The sequence below is a fragment of the Castor canadensis genome, chromosome 12 (genome assembly GCF_047511655.1).
Source record: "Castor canadensis chromosome 12, mCasCan1.hap1v2, whole genome shotgun sequence".
In the NCBI taxonomy this organism is placed as follows: domain Eukaryota; kingdom Metazoa; phylum Chordata; class Mammalia; order Rodentia; family Castoridae; genus Castor; species Castor canadensis.
The window spans coordinates 9,189,006-9,215,443 of record NC_133397.1 but is presented as its reverse complement, the minus strand read 5'-3'; the positions used below and the strand labels follow the sequence as shown (position 1 = coordinate 9,215,443).

At 42.6% G+C, this 26,438-nt stretch overlaps 1 protein-coding gene and 1 non-coding gene across 6 annotated transcripts in view; one reads left to right on the top strand and one right to left on the bottom strand.

Moving 5' to 3' along the window:
- The window catches only part of Greb1 (growth regulating estrogen receptor binding 1), a 137,818-nt gene extending 126,007 nt beyond the window's left edge, over window positions 1-11,811 (bottom strand). Inside the window, exon 1 of one of the 5 annotated variants that reach the window (XM_074049187.1) lies at window positions 11,194-11,811. The gene's annotated coding sequence lies outside the window, so the exon portion shown is untranslated. The remainder of the gene's footprint in view (window positions 1-11,193) is intronic. The other 4 variants (XM_074049185.1, XM_074049181.1, XM_074049188.1 and 1 more) reach the window with 4 other exon arrangements.
- Window positions 11,812-17,171: 5,360 nt separating this feature from the next.
- LOC141415220 (U6 spliceosomal RNA) lies at window positions 17,172-17,278 on the top strand. Its single transcript, XR_012440226.1, has one exon. It is a non-coding gene; the product is annotated as a U6 spliceosomal RNA (small nuclear RNA).
- Window positions 17,279-26,438: the final 9,160 nt, after the last annotated feature.

The following is a 26,438-nucleotide window of genomic DNA, read 5'->3' as shown; positions in this document are numbered from 1 at the left end:
ACAAGATCGATAGACCCCTGGCAAACCTGACTAAAATGAGGAGAGAAAAAACCCAAATTAGTAGAATCAGGAATGCAAAAGGGGAGATAACAACAAACACCATGGAAGTCCAGGAAATCATCAGAGACTACTTTGAGAACCTATATTCAAATAAATTTGAAAATCTAAAAGAAATGGACAGGTTTCTAGATACATATGATCATCCAAAACTGAACCAAGAGGAAATTAATCACCTGAATAGACCTATAACACAAAATGAAATTGAAGCAGCAATCAAGAGTCTCCCCAAAAAGAAAAGTCCAGGACCTGATGGATTCTCTGCTGAATTCTATCAGACCTTTAAAGAAGAACTGATACCAACCCTCCTTAAACTGGTCCATGAAATAGAAAGGGAAGGAAAACTGCCAAACACATTTTATGAAGCCACTATTACACTTATCCCAAAACCAGGCAAAGACACCTCCAAAAAGGAGAACTATAGGCCAATCTCCTTAATGAACATTGATGCAAAAATCCTCAACAAAATAATGGCAAATCGAATTCAGCAACACATCAAAAAGATTATTCACCACGACCAGGTAGGCTTCATCCCAGGGATGCAGGGGTGGTTCAACATACGAAAATCAATAAACGTAATAAACCACATTAACAGAAGCAAAGACAAAAACCACTTGATCATCTCAATAGATGCAGAAAAAGCCTTTGATAAGATCCAACATCATTTCATGATAAAAGCTCTAAGAAAACTAGGAATAGAAGGAAAGTTCCTCAACATTATAAAAGCTATATATGACAAACCTACAGCCAGCATTATACTTAACGGAGAAAAATTAAAACCATTCCCTCTAAAATCAGGAACCAGACAAGGATGCCCACTATCTCCACTCCTATTCAACATAGTACTGGAATTCCTAGCCAGAGCAATTAGGCAAGAAGAAGGAATAAAAGGAATACAAATAGGTAAAGAAACTGTCAAAATATCCCTATTTGCAGACGACATGATCCTATACCTTAAAGACCCAAAAAACTCTACTCAGAAGCTTCTAGACATCATCAATAGCTATAGCAAGGTAGCAGGATATAAAATCAACATAGAAAAATCATTAGCATTTCTATACACTAACAATGAGCAAACGGAAAAAGAATGTATGAAAACAATTCCATTTACAATAGCCTCAAACAAAATCAAATACCTAGGTGTAAACCTAACAAAAGATGTGAAAGACCTCTACAAGGAAAACTATACACTTCTGAAGAAAGAGATTGAGGAAGACTATAGAAAGTGGAGAGATCTACCATGCTCATGGATTGGTAGAATCAACATAGTAAAAATGTCGATACTCCCAAAAGTAATCTACATGTTTAATGCAATTCCCATCAAAATTCCAATGACATCCATCAAAGAGATTGAAAAATCTACTGTTAAATTTATATGGAAACACAAGAGGCCACGAATAGCCAAGGCAATACTCAGTCAAAAGAACAATGCAGGAGGTATCACAATACCTGACTTCAAACTATATTACAAAGCAATAATAATAAAAACAGCATGGTACTGGCACAAAAACAGACATGAAGACCAGTGGAACAGAATAGAGGATCCAGATATGAAGCCACACAACTATAAGCAACTTATCTTTGACAAAGGAGCTAAAAATATACGATGGAGAAATAGCAGCCTCTTCAACAAAAACTGCTGGGAAAACTGGTTAGCAGTCTGCAAAAAACTGAAACTAGATCCATGTATATCACCCTATACCAAGATTAACTCAAAATGGATCAAGGATCTTAATATCAGACCCCAAACTCTTAAGTTGATACAAGAAAGAGTAGGAAATACTCTGGAGTTAGTAGGTATAGGTAAGAACTTTCTCAATGAAACCCCAGCAGCACAGCAACTAAGAGATAGCATAGATAAATGGGACCTCATAAAACTAAAAAGCTTCTGTTCATCAAAAGAAATGGTCTCTAAACTGAAGAGAACACCCACAGAGTGGGAGAAAATATTTGCCAACTATACATCAGACAAAGGACTGATAACCAGAATATACAGGGAACTTAAAAAACTAAATTCTCCCAAAACTAATGAACCAATAAAGAAATGGGCAGGTGAACTAAACAGAACTTTCTCAAAAGAAGAAATTCAAATGGCCAGAAAACACATGAAAAAATGCTCACCATCTCTAGCAATAAAGGAAATGCAAATTAAAACCACACTAAGATTCCACCTCACCCCTGTTAGAATAGCCATCATCAGCAACACCACCAACAACAGGTGTTGGCGAGGATGCGGGGAAAAAGGAACCCTCTTACACTGTTGGTGGGAATGTAGACTAGTACAACCACTCTGGAAAAAAATTTGGAGGCTACTTAAAAAGATGGACATCGATCTACCATTTGATCCAGCAATACCACTCTTGGGGATATACCCAAAAGACTGTTACTCCAGAGGCACCTGCACACCCATGTTTATTGCGGCACTATTCACAATAGCCAAGTTATGGAAACAGCCAAGATGCCCCAGCACTGACGAATGGATTAAGAAAATGTGGTATCTATACACAATGGAATTTTATGCAGCCATGAAGAAGAATGAAATGTTATCATCCGCTGGTAAATGGATGGAATTGGAGAACATCATTCTGAGTGAGGTTAGCCTGGCTCAAAAGACCAAAAATCGTATGTTCTCCCTCATATGTGGACATTAGATCAAGGGCAAACACAACAAGGGGATTGGACTATGAGCACATGATAAAAGCGAGAGCACACAAGGGAGGGGTGAGGATAGGTAAGACACCTAAAAAACTAGCTAGCATTTGTTGCCCTTAATGCAGAGAAACTAAAGCAGATACCTTAAAGCAACTGAGGCCAATAGGAAAAGGGGACCAGGAACTAGAGAAAAGGTTAGATCAAAAAGAATTAACCTAGAAGGTAACACCCACGCACAGGAAATTAATGTGAGTCAATGCCCTGTATAGCTATCCTTATCTCAACCAGCAAAACCCCTTGTTCCTTCCTATTATTACTTATACTCTCTCTACAACAAAATTAGAGATAAGGGCAAAATAGTTTCTGCTGGGTATTGAGGGGGGGAGCGGGAGGGGGTGGAGTGGGTGGTAAGGGAGGGGGTGGAGTGGGTGGTAAGAGAGGGGGTGGGGGCAGGGGGGAGAAATAAACCAAGCCTTGTATGCACATATGAATAATAAAAGAAAAATGAAAAAAAAAAAAAAAAAAAAAGACTCAGCCAAATGTGCCACTGCTGCTTCTGCACATGGGTTGATCATGGAAGAGCCACTTGGCATGGGCCAGTACACTAGGCTGCTCTAGGGCTAGAAGAACCAACTTGAAGCAAAGATCCACACTCAGTGACCAAGGAAATGATGCATGGGCTCCAGGCTGGGAGCCACCAGGTGGCTGGAAGAGCAGCAGGGCACCTGCAGATGGGCATCTCAAGATCAGGCAAGAGGTCAGTACTAGGGATCTATCCCAGGAAGTAGGAGCCAGTCACAAGGCCAGGATGCAGGAGCTAGGAAATAGTCACTGAAAGGGACTGGCAAGAAGATGGCCAGGTCTTGGGTGTGTAATGGAGCAGAGCAGTTCTAGTTCTGGCACTAGAAGAGGCAGAACTGGGGTACAGAACTAAGCCTGAGAGCAAGGCAGATGCCCTGAGCTCACACAGTGGGCAGTGAGCTCTGGGGAAGAAAAGAAACAGAAAACTGGCCGCTGAGTCCCAGAACCAGAGGACAAAGCTGCTGAGATCCTTCAGCCTCACTCTAAGGACCTCAAAAGGGAGGCAGCTAACATTTGTTCAATGCCAACTACACACCAAGAATACCTTTTATGAACAACATATTCAATGAGTCATTAGCATAATTGAGACATTGGTATTGTCAGTATCTGGTGACTGGGTGGAGGTACAGGGAAGTGAAATAACTTTCCCAAGATCACACATCTGAAGCCAAAATGTTTTTAATCCTCTCTGATCTCACTCTTAACACTTATCTTTGAGCCTAAATATAGAGATTAGCTATATGGTCATAATTCCAGATTTATTTCTAAAAACCTTCAGTAATTTTTTTAACTGATTTGGCCCATTTCTTTAATTTTTACTTAGGCTTCTAATAAGTCATTCTTCTTCTTTTTTTTTTTTTTTTTTTTTAGTAAGTCATTCTTCCTATAAATACAATTGACAGAATTTGGATGTTTTACTCAAGAAGTTGTATTAAAAGAAAGAAAAGTTGAGCAAATTAATATGTAGGAATTATTTTAAGATTTCTAAATTGTGGAAAAAGTAAACACAGAAATATAAATCATGCCAAGGAAATTATTAACACAGTGATATGTTGATATATTTCTTCTAAATGCTTAGAAGCCAATATAAATACGGGACATGCAAACTTGCAAAAAGGAAAAAAAAAAACAAAACAGTAAACCTAAACCACAGGGAAAAAAAAATACCAAGCAAACCAAATCTATAGTGAGATATCACTTCACCCACTAGGATGGCTATAATCAAAAAGAATGAAACATGTTGGTATAATGTACATGAATGAGAACCTTCCTCATTGCTAGTAAAAATCAAAATGGTACAGCCAATTTGGAAACCAACTTGGCAATCCCTCAAAGAGTTAAACTTAAGAGCTCTGACGTGATTCTGCAATTCTACTCCTAGGTATATGCCCAAGAGAATTGAAAACACATGTCCACACGAAAACTCACCAAATGTGTGTAATAGGCAAAAAAAAAAAAAAATGAAAGCAACCCAAATGTCCATCAGCTAGTGAATAAATAAACACAATAGAGTATATCCATCTAATGAAATATTATTCAACCATATAAAGAAGTGAAGTACTGATACATGCCACAATATGGGTTAATCTTGAAAACGCATGCTAAGTAAAAGAAGACAGACACAAAAGACCCCAGACTATATGGTTCCATTTATGTGAAATGTTCAGGACAGGCAAACCTATCCTCAAAACCATAATTTGGGTGTTGAATATCTCCCAAAAGCTCACGTGTTAAAGGCCAAGGGAATGCTACTGGAAGGTAGTAGAAGTTGGGGCCTAGTGGGATCTCTTTAGATCACTGGGGATATGCCCTAGAAGGAGATTGTGGGACCTTGGCCTCTTCCTCTTTCTCTTTGCTTCCTAGCTCATGAGGTGAGGGGTTTTGCTCCACTCCATGCTCTCTGCCATGATATGCTGTCTCACCACAAGCTCCAAGAAACGAGGCCAATCAATCATGGACTGGAGCCTCCAAAACTGGGAGCCAAAATAAACCTTTTCTCTTTATCAGTTAATTATCTCAGGAATTTCATTATAGGAACAGAAAGCTGACTAACACAGAGGTGAAAGATAGATTAGCAATGGCCAGGGGCTAGGAAAAGGGTGAAGTAACTGGTAAGAGGTCCAGGTTTCTTTGGAGTGATGAAAATGTTATGGAACCAGATAGTGGTGATAGCTGCACACCTCTGTGAACACACTCTAAAAATACTAAATTGTATATTTTAGAAAGGTGAGATTTAAGGTAAAGTACTACAATAAGGTATATATTTTTAGATATGCACCATGAAAAAAAAAAAAGACCTGAATGATACAGAGTGAAATAATAACATGTTAATATCAGTAGTCTTTAGGTGGTAATAGTTTTCTCATTGATCCTCTAATATTTACATACAATTGAGCCCTCACAAGTCACTCTGAGTCTGTTCCTCACCTATAAAATGGTGATAATACCAACTTTGCTGGGTTGTAAAAAGTAGTGCTAATTATTATTCAGCTAACTCTTAAGCATGAAGGCAGGGGAGTGAGAGGTAGTCACACATCAGTGAAGTACTGTACAGTGCAGGAGCTCCTTATTTTATTCTTATATTGCCTCCATACTTCCTCCCACATCTAAGACATTGCCAAGCACATAACGGATCCTTTTATTTGAAAATTATAAGCCTAAATGATCTTTTGGCTCCAGTCTCCTCCATCTGAGACAAGACCTCAAAGTAGAGCCCTTAAGTGCTCCCTCATTGCTTCTGCCAGTGCTAGGCTTACCTCTGCATCCAGACTTCCATAAATTCTCTGAAGAACAACTCCTTATTTGTTCAACAAATATTAACTGAGCAGCTACTTGGCCAGCCACTGTACTGCTGGCATACAACTGTGAGCAAAGACACCTGATTCTAGGGGGAGATAAGATGCCAGACAAATAAATGTAATGACAAATGTGGCATGTCACATGAAGTATTCTCTTTTTATTTTGAATGAAAATTGCCAGTCAGGTATAGTGGTGTACACATGTAATCCCAGCACTCGGGAAGCCTCCTGGATCATGAGTTCTAGGTAAGCCTAGTCCACATAGCAAGACCACGTCTCAGAAAACCAAAAAAGAAAATTGCCTACATATGCCCCAGTTAAGAAAGATTGCATCTAATAATTGGTTTTCCTAATCTTTTTGAATCAAGAACATGTAAACTCTCAGAGCTCTTGATTGACAAAAGATCCAGTCATTCCACAGCCAATGGTTTTCTGCAAAAAGGGAAGAATTCAGACATTGGATTGACTTACAGAGTAAGCAGATAAATACACAATTTCAGGAGGTTTTGTTTCTGTTTCTACTTATTTTTTAAGAGCTTATGGACCCCTCAGCTGCCTTCTGGATTCTCAAACTTGACTGCTCATCAGAGACACCTGGGGATCTTGTTGAACCACAATTGCTGGCCACTACCAGAGTTTCTGAGTGGGTCTAGGCAGGGGCCTGAGAATCTGTATTTTGTAGAGACTCCAGGAATGCTCAATGTTGCTGGTCTAAGCAGACTTAATGCAAAGCAGACCTCAATGGACAGATGAGAACCAGCTCTCTCAAGATTAAAGCAAACAAGTCAAGCAGGTTCCCTAACTCCAGGTCATAGGTCATCTTGTTACCAAGCCTCCCAGCCAATCTCCCTCCTTTTGCTGAATCCCCCCAACCCCTACCAGACATTCCCTTCTCATAGCATTCTGAGGCAAACACATATCAAAACCACCAGACGAAGAGCTGGTGAAGTGGCTCAAGTGGTAGAGCACCTGGCCCAGCAAGCATGAAGCCCTGAGTTCATAACCCCAGTACCACCAAAATAAAATAAAATAAAAACACCAATGCGTGATATATGTTATACATTACATATAACTACATTACATTTAGGATTTGCTTCAAAGTAATCCAGCAAACTAGGTTATGTGGGTAGGGAGGAGTTGGGAGAGAGAAGATGGACAAACTGTTGACAGCTGTTGAGCTGGATGATGATTACGAAGAGGTACACTATACCAATCTTGCTACTTTGGTACATGTTTGAAATTCTCATTATGAAGAAAGTTCTAGAAATCAGTGGAAGAAGATTTGTATTGAACACCTCTAAGAGAGCCTGGATTTTCCACATAGCCCCTGAAATACCCCTCCCCTCAAAAAAGTCTACCTGTGGTATGCCAGGGTATGGTGGGCACTAGAGGGGTTCAAACAAAATGAAAACCACAAATTTCTATTCCCAAGAACACACAATTTGACCAAGTAAATAAAATGCAAATTATTGTGTTACAGGAACAAAAAAGTGGCCTAAAGGGCCACACTGACAGATAGAGCTGAGGAAAGATCCCCCCTTTCATTTCCTGTCCCTAAGTCAAATATCTTTTGCCACTTCAAGAGCCATCAAGTTTTAGAAACGTGTTTTACCATCTGTCTGTGATGTTTTATCAAAATGGAAAGAACATCAACAGTACAAGTAGGAAAAACCCAAGAATATGGGCTTCATCTATAGAAATAGTTAAATTATAATTATCTATATAATAGCATATAAAATTATTACCTTAAATGGCAATATCAAAGAAATAATATAGGCAATATTCATAATTATTACATAGAAAAACATACAACATGACATAAATAAAATATTTAGTGTGCTGGAAAGTGGATGGAACTGGAGATCAACATGTTAAGTGAAATAAGCCAGTCCCACAGCACAAGGTTGGATGTTTTCTCTCAATTGTAGAAGTTGGGGGAAACAAAACAAAGCAACAACAAAAACCCCAAGGTCATGAAAGTAAAAGGGGGCTATTAGGGAGGCAGAAGGTGAAGGGAAGGGAAAGGGGGTAAGAACTGATCGAGGGGGTAAATGAGATCCAAGTGATACAATTTTAATATATGCCAATAAAAAGTTAAACTATAACAAAATAAAACACTTATCATGAAATTTTGACCAATTTTAGAAACATGGGAATTTATTTTTATATCTGGAAAAAATTTCAAAAAGCTCACAGTAATTATATAGGAAGCATAATTTGTGGGTTTCTTTTCTAACTCTTTTAAGATGTTCTTAAATTTGACATCAAGGATATATATTACTTTACAGTAGCCTTCTCCCTGCCATTGTTTTTTTCAGTACAATTAGTTTAAAGTACAATATATCTATGTATCTAGAAACTGAACCAAAAGCCTAGAATATCCATTAAGTAGTGTACTGCCTGGAATCTTTATGGAGGGATCAGGAGTTCACAGACCCTCTGGAATAGCAAATCCTTGCTCCCACAAAAGCTTAAAGGTTTCCTTTCCAAGTATGCAACACAATGCTAGTACACGAAGGGTGAGACTACTCAAAGCCAGCTCCATGCACTTACTGTAGGAAGGGTCACATCCCAGTTTTTGTTGTAAGGTTCTGGTCCCTCTCAATCCTGATTACCATGCCTAGGCATGGGGCAGGTGTGGACAGCTTGTCTCCCTCTTCATGTCACACTGTCTTCCCATTCAGATTTTCTGAACTTTTATTAGCTCTACTTTCAGATTGGCTCAGGACAACCTGGAATCTTTAAATCATTCAAATGTTGAAACCCCAAACTGTGGCAGCTCATGCCTATAATCCTAGCCATTCAGGAGACAGAGATCAGGAGGATCACAGTTTGAAGCCAGCCTGGGCAAATAGTTCAAGAAACCATATCTAAAATAAACCCTTCATAAAAAAGGGCCGATGGAGTGGCTCAAGGTATAAGCCCTGAGTTCAAGCCCCAATACTGCAAAAATAAAATAACATCACAAAAAAGGGTTGGTGGTGTGGCTCAAGTGGTAAGAGCGCCTGCCTAGCAAGTATGAGGCCCTGAGTTCAATATCATAAAAAAAGCAAGAAAAAGAAAAAAGAAACCCCATACTGCATACAGTACATAATCTTTGTAAAAACTGATGTCAAGTAAAATGGTAGTCCTAGAATGATCAAAAACAATGCCATAGGAACTCAATGGATTGCTTATGAAATGAAAAAGCAATCAATTTTGTATTAAACATAGAAATCTTTAAACAGACTGTATGAGATTATAACTCCCATTTTTTAAATAGGACAAAAACAGATTAAAGCTATATAAAGTATAGCTTCAAATTGCCTATTCAGTAAAAGACTGCAAGTACTGGTCACAAATTAAAAGCATTTTTAAACCACAAATAAACCAGATGGCTTAGCAGCAGCAAAAAACAAAAAAGTCTGAGGTGGATGCCAAGTTCAGCCTGAGCCACTTCTTACTCCATAAAGAATTCTTGTCCCAGAATGAAGAGAATACTGCTGTTGGGAACTAAAAACGTCACAGGTGGCTCTCCCCTGTAATCTTGCTACTTGGGAGGCTGAGATGGGTTTTAGGCCAGTCCAGGGAAACAGTTCACAAAACCCCATCTCCAAAATAACAAGAGCAAAATGGCCTGAAGGTGTACCTCAAGCGGTAAAGCACCTGTTTGCAAGCACGAAGCCCTGAGTTCAAACCCCAGTCCCACCAAAAAATAAACTAATAAAGTCAGGGATCGAATTGCAAACTTTAAATGAATCAGATTTCAGTGTGGAAAAAAAAAATGTAGAAACACCCCCTCACCTGTGTTTCCTGCAGTTGTTTCACATTTAAAATTTTGTTTTTGTTTCCTCGAAACAAATTTTTCTGAGCAAAGCAGCTCAGGAGTGCCGTGGAGAGGGTTTGGTTCTACACCATTCTGCAAATCTACCCAGAGATCTAGGAAACCCTGAGAAAACAGAACTGGGATCCTAAATACCCTTTAAAACTCAGTAACACGATCTTACAAAGCGGTGCAAACTGCGCTAGCGAACACAGCACTGACATGAGCTGAAGAGACTCCCCTTATCCAACATCCAATATTAAACCCAGAAATTAAAGTGCTCTCGCTGGGAATAAAAGTGTTCGTTCAAGTCAAATTTACACATTTATTGTTTTAAAGGGGAAAAAAAAACCACCTTTCAAGCCCTGGAGTAACACTTAATTCCATAATAAAACTTGATCAAAGAAGAGCTTCACTATATAAAGTAGGTAGCTCCTCTTCTCTGCTGATCCTCATGACCAGGGATCAAAAGAGCTTTGACAGCGAAATGGCTCGGCCTCCTTCCCTGTGAATGGCGGGTCTGCTGGCCTCCCCCGCACCCCTCCAGGGCCCGCGCACAGGAGGCCACACACACACACACACACACACACACACACACACACACGCACCTTCTTGGACTTCAGGGAAGCAGCCTTTGTTCCCAGGACCCCAACAGGGATCCAGTTACGAAGCCCCCACCCCCACCCCCCAAGCAGATCTCCAAGCAGGAGCCCTTGTTTCAAAGACCGCCCCACGTCCCAGGGCCGCTCTGGGAAGTAGCCTCATTTTCTGCTATGTCCCAAGTGCTGGAGAAGATGTGGCTGCCACCTCGGGCTGCAGACAGCCTCCCTAAACGAGAAAGAGAGAGGAGAGGGAGAGAGAGAGAGAGAGAGAGAGAGAGAGAGAGAGAGAGAGACAGAGAGAGAGAGAGTCACGTGCGCCCTCGAAAAAGTAATGATCAGTACCGCCACTGTCACTTTTAAAAGCTCTGACCTACAGAGCGCTCACCATGTGCCAAGCGCTGCGCAGGGCGCTAAGTCAGTCAGTCTGTCTGTCTGTCTACCTTTCTCTCTCTCTCTCTCTCTCTCTGTCTCTCTCTCTCTCACACACACACACACACACCGCATGTCCCCACATGCCCTTGATGCTGCCCAAGGACACTTCCTCACCTCCTTCGCGGGGCTAAGGACAGAAAGTGCTCCCTGGAGGCGGCGCGCGGGTTCCTGCCCCGCACTCAGGCCCGCGGGGTTTCCGCTCCAGGCGCTGCGCAGAGCGCGCGTCCCGCGCAACCCGGCGCCTTCGCGCCCCTGAGGCCACTCTTACCTCCGGCCCTTTGTCCTCGGGCCTCCGGGCCCCGCTGCCCCACGTCCGCCGCCCGCCGTCCGCCGTCGGAGGGTCAGCCCAGCCTGAAGGCAGCGCTCCTAGCTGCAGCGCCCGGCCGCCCGGGCCCGAGTACGGGGCGCTCGGCAAAGCCCGGATCTCCGGAGCCGCGGCCGGCGCAGGACTCGACCCCTGACACCGCCGCCCCCTGGAGTCCACTTCTCCGGGTCTTCCGGGCGTCCGCGCGGGAAGGCAGGCGGGTGGGCTCCACCGCCCCGGAGCTCGGCTGGGGAAGGGTCGGGTGAGGGCGGCGCGGGGCGAGAGCCGGTGACACCCGCAGCAGTGGAGTCCCGCGCCAGCGCTGCGGTTTTAGCCTGCCGGCCCTCGTCCCCGCCAAGTACGAAGTCCCCCCAGCAGTGCCCGGGTCCCGTACGGGCAGCTGCTGCCCTCTTGCCCGCCTCGGCGGCTGCCTGAGTCCCGCGCCCGCCCGCGGCCACCTGGAAAAATGCAGAAGGAAGAAAGGAACGGCCGCGCCTGGGGGGCCCAGCGCCGGGTTGGGTGTACCGTTAGCACGAAGCGATGTCGCTTTCTTATCAGCTGACCCCTAGGATTCCTCCCAGCACGGCCCGTCCCACCCCCAGGTTCACGCACCCCGACATCCCCGCTGGCCACGCAAGACGCCCCCGGCCACCCACAAGGGACTTCGCCCTGGAGGGGTCTGGACGGAAGATGGAAGAAGCCTAAGAGGACACAAGTCATTTTGTCGCGTGGGACTCAGGCACCCACCCAGAACTCACGCTCAGGAGCGGAGCCCCGGTGTCCCAACGACTCCACCCCCAGGAGCGCGGGGCTCCCACGCCGGCAGCCCGGGCGGAGTCCTGAGAAGCGCCACCGCCCGTCCCCAAGGCGCTGACCTGGGGGACAGCGGGGTCCGCACTCCTGCGCCCCTCTCCTGCCAGCCGCCGCCGGCCCGATCAACCACTGGGGGGGGGTGTCGGAGCCCCAACAGCAGCCCATGGAGGGGGCCTGCCTCAGGCCAGCTGAGGAAGATTAAGAAATGATGGGCACCTGCGGTTGGAACCCGGACTTTTCCCGGTGCGGGTGTGGGTCAGAACGATAAGCCAAGGAAGGATGGAACGATCCTCAAAAGTTCTGGTGCAGACCAAGCTGGCATTTGCCGCCCAGGTGGCCCAGAACAACAAAGAGGACTCGAGATTTCGTTTTCTTTCTTTTTTAAAGCGAAAGAGAGGCCTGTTTTCAGGAAACTGCGCAGAACTGGACTCAGGAGACCCACCATGTCCCTGCCACTCACTCTTGGGACCCCCAGCAGAGGCCTTGGGCCAAGTGTCCTTGAAGAGAGATAGATCTTCACAGTTAAGCCGCAGCCGTTAATGGAGGGATGGGGGAATTAGTTTACAGACCCAGCAAATGCCACTACGCAACAGGTGCTCAGTAAAAGGGTTGCCTGCTGAATCTCCGCGGAGGTGGCAGCACCACCGTCATTTTCCTAAGCCATGCGCCCAAAAAAACTAGCCAATCCTAAAAAATTAATACGACAATACAGTTAAAGCTCTGGACAGCCCTGGGCTCCAGTTCTTCCCTCCCCATCCCGCCCCCTATTACTCTTCCAAAATATCCCATCCATGTTTTTATACTATTGCTACATATGTCTGTGTTTGTGAACTATCTGGAACATTTTTATCAGCTTTGCAACTTTCTCTGTTACTCTGTTTCGTTCTGCAATCTGATCGGTTTGTCTTGCATAGGATCATGTTTGTAAGATTCATCTGATCATACTCATTTTGACTGCTAAACAGTATTTTGTTAGTATATTTACATTCTTCTGTTGATGGACATTTGAGTTGATCCAGTCTTGAATGGCATTTGTATCCATTGAACCATTCTAGTAAAAACATGGACAGAATAGCTATGTTGCTTTAACATTAACCAAAATGTTTGCTTTGTGGTTTGGTTAGTAACTGCAATTGCTAAACCAATTAGAAAACATTCTTTCATTTTTTTTTTCCCTTCCATTTTGGCAGTTTATCCCCCACCAAGCAAATAAAATCATATAAAACAGAGGCCAGCCAACATTTTCCTAAAGGGCGAGATGTAAATATTTTAAGCTTTGCCAGCCAAGAGGCAAAATCAAGGCTAAGTGCTTCCCTAACTATTTAAAATGTAACCTTTTAAAATTGTGAAGGGGCTTGGTAGGGAACTCTGGTAGAATGCTTGCCTCGCTTGCCTAGCATTGGAAAGGGGGGGGCTCCATCTCCAGCATCAAGGGGGTTGGGGGTGGGGAGGAAGCCTACCTACTTAGCTCATGGGCTGTAAAAACAAAACCAAACAAGCAGCTGAACAGAACGGATTTGGCTGGTGGCCATAGTTAAGTTTCCCCACTCCTACTATAGAAGAAAGACATTCCAAAAATAACTTCCTTTCATTAAAATGGCAATCAATTTTGATAAAGACAAAAGCAAAATTCGGCTCAACAGAAAAATCAAAATTACACATAGGGAAAAATTCTTGGGAAGATGTTCTGTATACCTTAGGGAGCTATTAAAATGACTGCAGAAAACATTTATTCTTATAATGAATTTTAGAAATGCATAGACTCCAACCAATTAGGAATTAATTAGAAAAGCAATGAGATTCAACAGAAAAGTTGTTTATTATTTCCTAGCCTAATGAATCATTTCCCTGGTCCTAGTTCATTAATTTAAATACCAGCACACAAATACAAATGATTTGTTTTTCCTGGAACTGAACCTGACCCACTTATTTTATGTCTTTATTGAACTTGAACCAAAACCTGAAAAAGTAATTTCAAGATATATTCTTAAATGAGCAGAATCAAACTGTTTTAAAATGTTGACAAGAATGGGGCCAAACTAAAAACCTGTGGTGGCCAACCTGAAACTTACAAAGGAACTGTCAATCTCCAAGCCCATTCAGTAATCTAGGGCCTTTTCAAAGAGGCCACAGGGTCAGCAAGGCAATTAGACATGGCTTCTGGGCACTTTTGTCTCTCTGCCCAGCATTATCCTAAAGAATCACACACACTCTCTCCCACACACATGCATTCCCTTCTCCTTCACATCCATACACTTGAATGCATTTCTATGCATGTCTATGCATGTACTGCACAGTGATCCCTACACACATCCATGTCCAAAAATGCACACAGCACACATGCTTAAACACATACATAAATGCATACATACGTGAGGCTCTTTTCCATGTCTCTCAACATCTGTGGGTTTTTTTGTTTTGTTGTTGTTTTGTTTTTGCAGCACTGGGGTATGAACTCAAGGTTTCATGCTTGCTAGGCAGGTGCTCTTACAGCTTGAGCCACTCTGCCAACCCATGTGTTTCTTTTTACAGGCACCAATTTTTTCTCTCTTAATACACACACACACACACACACACACACACACACATACACACACCTTTGTCACACAAACATTTCTCTCACTGCTACCCATATTTCTCCTTACACCTATATTCTGTTTCTTACATACTCATCCCTTCTCATACCTTTTTCTTTCTACCATACACATATTTTCACACCATTTTACCCAGATACAAACTCATTCTTTCATGTATTTGTGTGTTTGCATATCTCATCACACATATACAAATATCTATTCAAGCAGCATCTCACAATCATACTCATCACAACTGCTAGAAGTACAAAGTAGGAACTTCCAAAGGTTTCATCATTTGGAATGGCAATTTAATTGGGAAATTATGCCTCTGTATGGAACTGTGTACTTCAAGCAGCATAGACTCATGTGTTAGTCACCTGCCAATTGTTTCACTAAATGGCTTGAGGGTACTTGAAGTTTATACTCTCAGAATAAATGTCTGAACTGCAACACAGACTGTGTTGTTAACAAGCTCTTCCTCTGGGGAAAGTGTTTCTCTGAGCATAGGGAAATGCTTATGTCCGCTTCCTTAAATCATCCCAAAATGTCAATGGGTAGGTGTCTGTTTGCTATGACTGCCATAAGGAAGTACTACAGGCTGGATGGCCTCAACAGTGATTTATTGTTTCACAGTGTGGGGACTGGAAAGAAGCCCCAAATCAAAGCACAGGCAGGGACGGTCCCTTCTAAAGGCTGTGTGTGAGGAAGGATCTGTTCCAGGCTCTCCTGTCCTACAAATGGACAAGAGAGCCTGGAACAGATCCTTGTGTTTCTTCACATCGTCTTCCCTCCAGACCTATCTAATTTCCTATTTATTCTTGTAAGGATCCACCCTAATGACCTCACTTTAATTTGATTATCTTTGTAGATATCCCTTCTCCAAATAAGGTCACATTCTAAAGCACGGAGGAGGACTGTAGGGAGTAAAGGGACAGGAGTCTTCAACCCATGACAGTAGGGTTTAGTTTGTTTCTACATGTGGTGGTTTAGGCCAGAAATCATAAACTCTACCTTGATCGATAGTAAATAGGAGGGCTGATGTGGCAAACCTCATGTGAAACCTTAAACCAAGTCCAATTGTGCCCCCTCAACTCCACCTCACACCCATTTTATCAGGGATATTGGCCCCCCAAACACAGAGGCTTTTTCTTCTCTATTCAGTGGGCTCCCTAAAGGTAAAGCTGCTCCATCTCGTGGACAGTCAAGGGACTCCATACACTTTGAATTCACGCTTCTCTGCAAGTGATGAGAAACCAGCTGGTAGCAGCACTAATAGAGTCTTCTTGAGTGACACAACGGTAGATGGAAAACAAAGGCAAAGGAGTCAGAGGGCAAAACAAACGTAGTGCAACCCATGTAGTTCACAGACAGAGTGCACGATAAGTGAGTATTTAAACAACACACTTAGCAATCAACAGAACGTTATTAAACTAAATTATAGAGAATTCAAGTGGAGGAAAAAGTAATATTTCTATTTTGATGGGACTTTTCTTAAAAATCTGGTTGCAGTGTTGGTGACACTAGCACTTCAGAATTGGACCTCTGTAAAAGAAGGTGAGTCACTCAAGAGGCTAAGGCAGAAGGATCAAGAGTTTCAGACCAGCCTGGGCTACCCGGGCAGAGGAGGAGGAGGAGAAGGAGGAGGAGGAGGAGAAGGAGGAGGAGGAGGAGGAGGCAGCATTTTATGACCACTTTCCTAATTTAATTCAAAGGGTGTGGTGACTGGTCACTCTTTTTTTTTTTTTTTTTTTTTTTGGTGGCACTGCGGTTTGAACTCAGGGCTTCACACTTGCTATTCAGGCACTCTTACCACTTGAGCCACTCTGCCAGCCTGTCCTGCCACTCTTAACCTCAGTACCCCTTTCTCTGTTCTTCAAAGAACATCTCTTGGGTTTATTCCTCTAGGAATGTAGAGTACATTATACTGCACTTGGGTTATTGAAATATATCCTAATGTTCATAAGGATAGCTCACCAACCTGTCATATTTTTAGCTGAAATGGTTGGAAAACTTTTAATAGTATCAGCCAAGAAAAATTACTGTTCTGACACAGTTGGCAGCCCTTTGATACATTGCTTCTTTCTATCCAAAAGAATAAAGATGCTTTTGCAGGAGAAATCTGTTAACACCAAGTGAACAATGCTGTTTCCTAAAGGCTAAATAAAAATATACTTGCTTTTTCCTGTTTTTCACACCCTTTGCTTTTTCTAGAATAAAGGGCAAATTCGTACAACTTCCATGTAGAACAAAGAGACAATGGCTATCAAAATCACCAGCGCACACACCTCTGACCCAGTAATTCACTCCTGTCCATTTACTTTATGCAAATCTATAAAATGGCTATGAAAAATAACATCTGCACAAGATTGTTCTCTGTACAGTGTTGTTCACAGGGGCCAAATATTAGAGATAATCTAAGTGCCCATCCTTAGGCAGCAGCATAAAATAAACACAAAAAACAGAAAAGACCTTTATTGCACTGTTGGAAAACAAACTCCAAGGTATATTGTTAGTTTTTTGTTTCATTTTGTTTTGTTTTTAAAAAGCACAAGAGTGCTCACTTTGGCAGCACAAATATTTTAAAAAAAAAAAAAGATGCAGAGAAGATTAGCATTGGCCCCTGTGTAAGGATGACACATAAACTAGTGAAGATTCTGTGTAGGAAAAAAAAAAAAACCCACAAGAAATTACTATGATTATTGAGGGGAGGATCCACAGATGAGCATTATGGATAATCCACTTCTGGAAGGATACATAAAAAACCAGCACAATGACAGCCTCAAGAGAGGGTCCTGTTGCTGAGAGACAGGAATGTGAGGGACACCTTCACTGTTACTCTTCTGTAACTTTTAAATTTTGAGCCATGTAAATGCACCTTTCCAGAAAATTGTTTAAATTTGTTTATTGTTTAATTTGACCAAAATTTCTCAATGAGATGATTAAAAATTTTTGGTATCAAGAGACTGAAACCAGGACTGGGGGACTGAGTGAACTCAATGGCCAAGCACTTGCCCAGCAATACTAAAGCCAATGTGGCATGACTATTCTCCAGTATTTGATGGCTTTCTTTTCTTTTAGCAGAAAGCAGTACTTTTTACCTTTGTTATTATAACGTGATAAATAACTACCTAACTAAACCAAATTTCAACTTTGTTGACTTCATTTCCTTTTGCAACATAGTGAATTCCAATGAATTTTTATAAACATACCCCTACATATTGCAAATGCAAAAGAAAAATTCAAATGAAGCAGGTGCCTGTAATCCTAGTTACTCAGGAGGCAGAGATCAGGAGAATCGAGGTTCCAAACCACCCAGGCAAAGAATTCTGAGACCCTATCTTGAAAATACTCAACACAAAAAAGGACTGATGGAGTACCTCAAGCAATAGAGCCTGCCTAGTAAGTGTGAGGCCAGGACTGCAAACCCCAATAACGGGAAAGAAAAAAAAATTCAAACAAATCATTACCAATGAAAAGTTGCTTTAGTAAAGTCTTAAATTATATTTTAACCTTGCAAATGTATGCAAAATGAATTATTTAAAATATTAAAACTTGAATGCAAATTTTCCTGCAAAGTATTACTTATTAATTTTATTTCTGAGAATTTCCAATGCTACCTACCATTTTTCTCCAAATATATAAGTGAACAATATTTAAGACATACCAAGAAAATTAGCATTATTTAGCATAAAACTCAAGTAGGAGAAGAAACAGAAGTTGCCAAATTTACCTTGATAATGTTGAATCAAAATGAAGTTCACTGAGAAATTTGCTGAAAAGATGTAAGACAAAATGTTTTCTTTGTGTTTGGAATTGTCGTGTTTTGCTTTGGACTTTACATTTCAAGGTGTGCAGAGTTAAGATCTTGGTTTTATTTTTTTTCAAATGCTCTTTGATTATTTATAACATAACAAATCTATTGACAGTGAAATGACTTATTGTCATTGCAGGACACAGCTACCTGCCTGGAGGCTGGAGTCCCAGCTTCAGGGGTGGATAAAGAGAAAACTTCCTGGAGGGGATGATATCTAAAATGAGCAGTTTGCTAGAGAAAGCATCAGTGGGACAATGTTCTAAACAGAGGAATTGTGTAAGAAGACTCTGGAGCAAGGAAAAGGAATAATGGTGTAACTGAGCCAGAAAGAACAATGCAACAAGTAACCTATGATAGGTGGTCAGGGGCTCCTGAGTGCCTGGACCCAACTCTTACTGCCAGTTGCCACCAGTGTGATGGGGGAGGACACTGGCAAGTGAGCAGTTCATTGGGGAAAAATGCTGACAGATTTAGGCAGAGGACTGATAAGATCAGATCTGTGCTTTAGAAAGATTTCTCTAGCAAGTGAGGTCAACAGTTGTGGGGAGAGAGATTGAGAGAGAGAGAGAGAAAGAGAGAGAGAGAGAGATGGATCAGGAAGCAGCTCTAATATTCTGGGAACAATGCTGATGAGGGAGTGGTGGGCAGAGGGACTCAGAGGTAGGGAAGAGGACGGATGCTTTTTAGATATGGGGTTGACAAGCCTGCGTGTGCACCCCTCCCTCCCTTTGTTGCTTTCACATTGGAGTTCACTGAGGCGCACCGCCATAGCTCATCTTTCCCAAAGCTCTTTGTGGACAGGCTTTCAGGAGGACTTGCCCTTGTGGTGTATTTGACTGCATGCTTGCCTTTTGTTTCCTTTCCAAAGCAGGAGGCAGATACCGTTGCTCAGTGCAGAGACTGAATCCATGTGCCTGGACCAATGAAAACTTGCACCTTCTTTGGAGCACTTCATAAAGCGTGTCAAGTTCTGAACAAAAACACAGGACAAAAGAGTTCTCCACAACCTGCTTCACTTCATATGATGCTGTTTGAGAATGATTTTTTTAGTCACTGGAGGAGGGAGCTTTGAGTATCAATTAGAGACAGCCCCTGTGAAGCTGTAAAGTTCAGGTAAGTATTGAAAATGGGGTTTGCACAGGAGACATGACACAGATTATCTCTAATTCAACAAGATTGCAAGTATGTTGGTATTCATTTGAAAATGTAGAAAGTGAGGGTCCTCCACATTGCTGTTTGCCAATGAAGGCTAGTAAGGGTTAATATGGGACCCACTCCAGCCCATCTTCACCTTCTCCTTCCTCCCTACCCCTCCTCTTTGGACATCCTTCCCCTCATCAACACTTCTCTCCTGCCAAGTGTTTTTGTCCTAACACCTTTAGAACAAAAAGTGGGATGATCTGGAAGGTAAGGGCTAATGTTTGAGTGGCAGCTCTGATAGAGACTGTCTTTTAGATCTTAGGCAAATCACTTAATCCCTCTGTTCTCAGTCACCTCCCCTGTAAATGAGAGGCCTCACTAAATGAGGCCCAAGATCCCTTCCTGCTCTAAGGTTCTAGGATCCAGAGTACTGTATACAGAAAGCTAAAGGGAAAGTCCTCATGCTACCACGTCTCCTCAGCCATCCTTCACATCCACCTTTCCTTCCTCTGACTCGAATAGGAGAATACATAACCACCTGCCCACCCATCCACCTACACTTCCACCCATCTGTTCATCCATCCACCCATCCATCCTTCCTTCCATCATCTTTACAGGGCACTTGCTATGTCTTCAAATCTCCATTTCTACCCCATCCCTTACTGTCCACAAATGACCTTAGTTCTTGCTTCAAAAAGCAAGAACTCTCTTGAATTCTTACCAGAATACCTCACAAGTTTCCCTGCATCTCTCTACCTTTTTCTCCTTTCCTAGCATCACTTTGAAGGTGAAGCCCCTCCTCATCTCCTCCTATTTCCTCCTGCATTTGTGCTCTGCATCTCATCCCTGTCAGAATTCTCAGGAACAGCAATCCAGCAATTTACCTCCCTTTTCCTATCATACCTTTCTCTGTCTACAAGTTCTTTCTCATCTTCTCATCAACATTTAAAAAGTGAAGGCACTTTCATCTTTTTCACTTGTTTGAGATAAAGCTTGCTATGTAGTCCAAGCTGGCTTTGAAATTGAGATCTTCCTGCCTCAACTTCCAGAATGCTGAGATTACAGGTGTATACCACCATGCCTGGCAAGGTTCTTTCATCTTAAAAAAAAAAAAAAAGGAAGGAAGCAAAAAAGGAAAAAAGAAGGGACAGAAGAAAAAGGAAATAATGAACAAAAGGAGAAGAAGGAAAGGAAAGAAAAGGAAGAAAAACCTAACCCTTTCTTTAAACTACTAAGGCAGTCATAATCTAGACTGGCCTGCTATCTGCCTGGCCACTCCCTCTTAGTTACCTTTGTTGTTATTTAGTTTAAAAACCCAAATCAATACATGCTTATTGTAAACAATTATAATAGCATCTTCCAGTCCTTTATGTCTGGGTGTCCTCCTGGTTCCAGTTCTGGCCTATCCCCATAGTTCTCTGCTCATGTTTCCTGAATGACCTTTTCCTAGACTTCATATACTCAACTTGTCATCTTGGACCAAGTCTTTCCTTGAAGCCAATCAACTCCCAAACTCCATTCCTTTTACTTCTGTCTTCTATCTCTTGAGTCTGTTCTTTTCTGTCCATGTTCATTACCACCATCATAGTAATAGGCCACCCTCAGCTGTCCTTTCAGTGCTCATGACATTCTCCCTGCCTGCAATGTGACTCTTCTACATCCTCTGTGCAATCATCATCAGCCCCCTTTAACTATCAGAATAACCTGTAAGACTTGAGAATGCCTCTGCTGGAGTGAGATGTGCGAATAGAAAGTTGTAACCGCTAGCAAGTATAACATTGCAATGCTGCCATGATTTGAACGTACCTCTCAGAATTCATGTGTTGGGAACTTAGTCCCTTAGTCCCTAAGGCAACAGGGTTGGGAGGTAGGCCTAATAGAGGTGTTTAGGTGATGGTAGAACAAGTGTGACAATGCAGCAAGAAGGCACTGGGCAGATACCAGTACCTTGATCTTAGACTTTCCAGCTTCTGAAGTAGGAGACAATAAATTTCTGCTCATTATAATTTACTGAGTCTCAGGCACTCTGTTAAAACAGCATGTCATAGCCCATTCTGTTGCTAATAACACAACACTACCAACTGGAGAAATTATAAAGAAGAGAGGTTCGTTTTGGCTCACAGTCTAGTTAAGGTTGAGGGACCACACCTGGTGATCACCTTCTTGCTAGCAGACCCACTCTTGAGATAAACTGTTCATCACAAGAATTGATTAATCCACTCAAGAGGGCACCTCTTAGGGGCTGTACCTGGTCCCACCTACTAATCTCAGAATGGGTATTAAATTTCAATGTGAACTTTAGAAGGATAAACAATATTCAAAGTATAGCATTCCACCCCTCTCCTTGCAAAACTCATGTTCTTCTCATATACAAATAATCATTCTATCCAAATAGACTCAAAGTCTTCACTTCTTCATCATCAGTTCAAAAGTCCAAAAAAGGGGCTGGTTGAATGGCTCATGTGGTAGAGTACCTGTCTAGCAAGTGTGAGGCCCTGAGTTCAAACTCCAGTACTACACACACACATACACATACACACACACACACAAAAGTAAAACTCCTGCAACATCAAAACAAGTTACCTTCCTCCAATAAGCCAGGGTGGGACAAGATATACATTCCCATTCCAAAGTGGGGGAACAGAAAGAAGTAATTGGCAGGGTGCCTGTGGCTCATGCCTGTAATCCCAAACTACTAAGGAGGCATCAATCTGGAGGATCATGGTTCAAAGCAAACCCCGGGCAAATAGTTCACCAGACCCTATTTCAAAAAAACCCATCACAGAAAAGGGCTGGTGGAGTGGCTCAAGGTGTAGACCCTGAGTTCATACTCCAGTACTGCAAAAAAAAGAAAGAAAGAAAGAAGTGACTGACCCAACACAAGTCCAAAAGGCAGCAGGGCAGATGTGATCTTCAAGCCCCATGTCCAGCAACCTTGCACACTGGGGTGGAGCACAGGGCTGCTCACTTGGTCCCTCTACAGCTTTGCTGGACTCAGACCCTACTTTAGCTCTCTCAGTCTGGGTCATGACTATAGCTCTCCCAGGCTGATGTTCACGCTGAGGCTCTGTAGTTCTTGGAGTCTCAGTAGCTCACACCAGGTGGGAGTTCTCTGAGGTTGCTCTGCCCCTGAGCCAGGCCTTTCCTTTGAAATCTCAGTGAAAGCCACCATGATCACATAGCTTTTACATTCCACATGCTTGTGGAACCAGCACCATGTGCTATCACTGAGGTCTACCACTTGCTCCCTTCAGCAGCTGCACAGAGCCACATCAGAGCACATTTGAGCCATGGCTAGAGCAGACACAGAGCACTATGCTGGGATGCAGGGAGCAGAGGCCCAAGACAGCCTTGGTCTGTGATTCCATGGAGAAGATGCTAATCCTATTTCCCAAAACCATTGCGCTCTCCTAGGCCTTTGGGCCTGTGATGGGACAGGTGGCCTTGCAGATTCCCCATGTGCTCGTAGGGCTCTTTTCCATTATGCTGATGTCCGGGCTCCATGCATCCATCCTAACCTCCTTTGCAAGCGATCACTGTGTTACACCCTTGGTTTTCTCTCCTGAGCACACTTTTTCCCTTTTTGCTTTTAACACAATCAGGCTGTGAAGTCTTTCCACTCTGTTTTCATTTGCACTCAAATTGCATTGGAAGTGGCCAAAACCAAACTTGCAGCAGCCTGAATGCTTTGCTATTTAGATAGTTCTATAGATTCTGTACTCTTAAATTCAGCCTTCCATAGAGCCCTAGAGCGTGAACACAGGTAGCCAAGTTCCATGCTACTGTGTAACCAGGATGGCCTGGCCCACAATCTCCAAGAAGATATTCTTTGTTTCCATTCATTTTAGATCTCATCAACCCACCACCAAAACCGCCCAAAGATTTATCAGCATTCAGTTCACAACTACTCAACCTCTAAATGCCAAACTTTCTCTAGTTTTTTTTTTTTTTTTTGTCCTTTGGAGTCTTCAGGAGAAATGCCTGAATTCTCCATTCATGGCAATTCACTTCGAGTCTATTTTAGTCTCTGTTGATTACCTAGTTCCAAAGCCACTTCCATGTTCTCAGGGATGCGTTATGACCAACAGCCCCAGCCCCACTTCTTAGTACCAGTTTCCTGTCTTTGTCCTTTTTCTTTTACTAACACTGAACATCTGACATTGGGTCATTTTAAAGAGAAGAAGTTTATTCCCCTAATCTTGGAGGATGGGAGGTTCAAGAGCACGGTGCCAGAATCTTCTTGGCATCTGGGGAGGGCCTTCCTGGTGGGCTGAGGGATGGCTAAGGGCTTCATATGGCAGAAAAGAGTAAGCTTGCTGGCTTGCATATCCCTTCCTCTTTTTTAGGTACTGGAGTTTGAACTCAGGGCTTACACGTTGAGCCACTCCACCGGCCCTTTTTGTATTGAGTTTTTTTGAGATAGAGTCTCTCGAACTATTTACCCAGGCTGGCTTTGAACCACAACCCTCCTGATCTCTACCTTCTAGTAACTAGATTACAGGTGTGAGCCACCAGCTAGTTTCTTTCTCTTCTTATAAAATCCACTAATGCAATCATGGAGACACCACCCTCATGACCTCAGTTAATCATAATTATTCCCAAAGACTCACCTGCAAATACCATTAACATAAGACTTTGGGAATTAAGTTTCAGAGAAGACAAACTAATCATAGTATAACACAAACAGACTGAGCTAAGTGGCAGCCATCAGCATTTGTTCTAACTCCTCAATCCCAAAACGTAGCACTAGTAAAGTTAACTTAGCTTCAATTCAGCCAACTATCAATATCGGGGTATTAGACCATGGAGAGGGAAAATAAGGGACTGGGCCAGTGCCTTGAAGAGAGCACTCAAACCCTTTGAGTTTCTAATTCAATAGGTCTGGGCAGGGTCAGGGAAAATGCTTTTTAGCAAGCTCCCATGGGATGGCAATGCTTAGAACTGCACTGGTGACCTGACCCTCCCGTAAGGAATACCACAAACTGGGTGACTTATAAACAACAGGGATTTATTTCTTACAGTCCTGGAGGCTAAGAAATCCGAGCTCAAGGTACTGGCAGACTTGGTGTCTGGTGAGGACCTACTTTGCTTCCTGGCTCATAGACTTGTTTTTTATCTGTAGCTTCACATGGTAGGAGGAGAAAGAGATCTCTCTGGGGTCTTTTTACAAGGGTACTAATCCCACCCCTGAGGGTTTTTCCCTCATGACCTACTTACTTCTCAAAGGCCTCACTAAGTCCCCGTGTGGTCATGAGCAAGACACTTAACTCTCTGAGCCTCTGTACCCTAATCTGTAAAGCATTCTAGAAACATCTATCTTATAGGAAGAACATGAAAAAGCACCTGTAATTCATATACCAAATTCAGGTACTATTTTTTTTTTCTTCCTCCTCTGTACTGTCATAGTGTGTTAGAGACATTTTAAGTTAATTCTTATGCTTTCTGGGTATGTGTCTCCATCAAGCTGGGAGCCCCGAACTCCAGATAAGATCCTGTGAGATTTGGCTCTCACCTTGGCACCTACCCAAATTCCAGGTACACGATTCATACTCAAAAAACGTGTGGATGGTATAATCTCAGGCAAGGCCATGTAACAGGTGTAATGAGTGGCTGCAGCTACCACTGCTCTGGCTTTCCCCAGTGCTGTGCTTACTCTTTCCCTAGTCTAGACTGCCTACTGCCCCATCCTGATCAACACCCCTTCCACTTGCCTGACCCCACTTCTGGCTGTAGAAAATCTAGCTGCTCTTCAGGTTCAAGGACCTGAATACCAAATTAAAATAATCAGCTCTGGAGTCAAACTCTGCCTTTATTACTGTCTAGTTAAGACCTCAAATCATTTCTGTAATCTCACTAGCCTTCATTTCCGTGGTGGGTAAATTGGGCAGAAAAGTACCTACACTTCAGTTTTGATATAAGATTTATATAATGTACACAGGACACAGAATGTATGAAGAATCCAGACATACAGCAGATATGAATAAATGTCTTAAAACTAGCCATGTCTGGTCTCCAGAGGTCACTCTCTTGGGACTTCCTTTGGCAAGGTTTCTCCTAATTGCTCTGGGAAATTTTCTACTGTGCAACAAAATGCATTCTTTTAGAGATAACCTCTCCTAGGCTATACTTTGTTTCGACCAGTCCTTTAGCAAACATTTACTGAGCATTTACTACTTGCCAAGCTCTGTCCTAGAAGCTGGAGACACAAAGATTAGAGAAGTCCTCTGACCCCAAGATCTTTATAGTCTCATGGGAGCCCACTTCCCTTGGAACCTTTCCTTGACTCAACTGAGCCCCTAGTCTGACTGACTTCTGCAGCTCAGTTGCCCCAACTCTGAACTTCCACATTGTGCTAGTCCCTTTTCCTAATTCAACAACCCTATGAGGTAAGTACTGTCTGCACTCCCGTTTTACAGATGAGTAAACTGAGGCACAGAGATTTAGTAACTGGCTAAAGGTTTTTTGTTAGTTTTTTTGTTTTTGTTTTTGTTTTTTGTAGTACTGGGGTTTGAACTCAGCTCCACATTTGCTAGGCAGGCCCTCTACCACTTAAGCCACACCCCCACCCCTAGATCTTCTAATTTCTAAGTATAGGAAGCCAGGATTTGAAAACACACATTTAGGTTTCATCTTAAGATGCTTTATTTGTCTCTTCCACTGTCTGTGCCTTGTTCAAACAAATATCTCCTGAGCCTAACCCAATTCCTGGCATAATAGGTCATCAATAATTGCTTCATCAAACGAAACGAAGGAAGGCAGAAAAGAAAGCAGCTTAGAATTCCACAATGGTTTTGTTGTTTTGTTTTGTTATGTAGCTATGTAGCCGAGGCTGACCTCCAACTCACGAGCGTCTTGGCTGAGCCTCC